The sequence below is a fragment of the Poromitra crassiceps genome, assembly GCF_964638095.1.
Source record: "Poromitra crassiceps genome assembly, chromosome: 19".
Taxonomy (NCBI): Eukaryota; Metazoa; Chordata; class Actinopteri; order Beryciformes; family Melamphaidae; genus Poromitra; species Poromitra crassiceps.
The window spans coordinates 8,015,055-8,017,554 of record NC_139646.1 but is presented as its reverse complement, the minus strand read 5'-3'; positions in this window follow the sequence as shown (position 1 = coordinate 8,017,554).

The following is a 2,500-nucleotide window of genomic DNA, read 5'->3' as shown; positions in this document are numbered from 1 at the left end:
ACAAAAACATGGACAACCCAGACAAACAAATGTTTGTTTGGTGTGCCATGCTGTCCCCCTACTCCCTCCCCTCCCCCAACCCTAGACCCTACCTCTACCCTGGCTCTCCCTCCCCTGCACCCTCATCTCTCCTCCTCTGTTCTCTCCTCCTCCACATTTCCTATTTTCTCCCCACCTCCCCCCTCTCCTCCCTCACATCCCCCCGCTCTCCCTCCCTCCTCCACTCTCCTGCTTTCTCCTCTTCCCGGTGTTTCTTCCTCTTCCCCCCTTCCCCCACTACTCTAAAGCATAGTACACATTCTACTCCAAAGCATGGCACCCACTCTATCCCCTCCAATATTTCGCCACTATTTAAAGCATGGCACCCATGCTCTTATTATTTCGCTACTATTCAAAGCATGGCACCCACTCTTCCCTAAAGCAAGGCACCCATAAGCTCTATATGTGAACATGTGCTTATTTGGCAAAAGGACTCACTACTAAAGGCTTGCAGCCAATTAAATTAGGCATAGTTTGGTTGCTAAGAAATTGACATATGTCCGTCTGCAAGATGTGCGTCTATATTTCTCATTCTCTCCCCACCTCCTCCCTCCCCCTGCTCTCTTCTCCCCCACACCACCCCCCCCTTCCCCTCTCCTGCTCTCTCCTCTTGCTCCTTCCCCACCTCCTATACCCTCCAACATCTCCCATTCCCTCCCCACCCCATCACTCTCTCACATTCCCCTTGCTCTTCCCCCTTCTCCTGCTCTCTCCTCTGCTCTCTCTTCATTTCTATATTTTCTATATTATCAATTGTTCAAATGTTATCTTTATTCTGTATATTCTTGTTACTGTTGTGTCAGCTAGAATCAGCTAGACATACTTTCTGTGAAGCCCTCTGAGACATGCTTGTGAATTAGGGCTATATAAATAAACTTGACTTGACTTGACTGTCCTTGTTGGGAATTGTTTAGAGGTCATGTTTGGTCAGATTCAACATGTCCAATCCTTGTTTGTCCTTGTTTAGCCATAGCACACCAATGAAACATTCTCCAACAACTGCCAAAATTCTTGTTGTTATTAGTCTGACTCTCTACCAACTGATCTATCCAGACTGCTGAATTGTGACAGTTGGTAGAGCCTATAGGCTACTATCTGCAGAGCCAGAGACCAAGTAGCCTACAAGTAATCATGAAGTAATCATGAACTCCCTAGTAACAACTGTATGATGGCCTGCTTTACTTGAGGGGGCACAAACATGGTAACTAATGGTGAAGTAATCATGAACTAATGACTCAGGCCCGCTCCAACCCATTACGCAGAGTACGCAGACTGCGTAGGGCATCACGTGACTGAGGGCACCAAAAAAAAAAAAAAATTTTTTTTTTTTTTTTTTTTTGGTGCCCTCAGTCAGGCCACTCACTGAACAGCAGGCCAGGCGCCGCCTACTGGTTTACTGGTGGTTTTATTACTTTATTCAGGGTGCATCTCATTGTAAAATTGGACTCGGCCCAAATTGGGCTTCAAACGGCCCAAATTGGGCTTCAAGCGGCCCAAATCTGGCTTCAACCGGCCCAAATCTGGCTTCAACTGGCCCAAATCTGGCTTCAACTGGCCCAAATCGGGCTTCAGACAGTCCAAATCTGGCTTCAAACAGCCCAAATTGGGCTTCAAACAGCCCAAATTTTTCGCCGCCGCCCTTCGGACGCCGGCACGCACGTCGGCCTGTATCGGCCTGGCCTGCTTGGTATCTAATGCCCGGCCTGAATTATGATCCCAGTCCGCCCCTGCTTGCATGTACAGTTTAACAATCACTTGTTTGCTGACATGTACAGTAATTCTAACAATTGTTTGTTTCCCACATGTAATGAAATGTGAGATACACTAGTATCGTTCATAATTAATGATTTTGCAGTCTTTCGTTTGACAGTTATTGAAAGTTTTACGGGGGGGGGGGGCACCACAGAACAATTACGCTTAGGGCACCCAAATGGCCAGGATCGGCCCTGTAATGACTAATTCCCTAGTAACAACTATGGTAACTAATAGTCTGTTCTTAAGTAACTACCCATTAACTACTCGTGAACTAGCGGAAAAAAATTAAGGGAGTAATCATTACTTACTGGTTCCTTAACATGGTAACTAATGGTCAGTTCTTAAGTAACTACCATTAAGGATATTTAAGGAACTACCATTAAGGCTCATTAAGGAACTACCCCATTAACTAAACTAGCGAAAGATTTTTTTTTTTTAAGGAAGTAATCATTACATACAGGTTCGTTAACATGGTAACTAATGGTCAGTTCTTAAGTAACTACCATTAAGGAACTACCTATTAACTATTCATGAACTAATCATGTTCCTCAGTAACTACCCAATTTTTGTGTTAGCCTACAGTATTGTAAAAAGTTACCAAACAAAGTGTGGCTTTATGCTACATGAAAAACTGTAAGATAGGCCTAGCATACGGTAGCCTACAGATAAATAAAATGTAAGAAAAAAATAAAATAAATCCTAATAC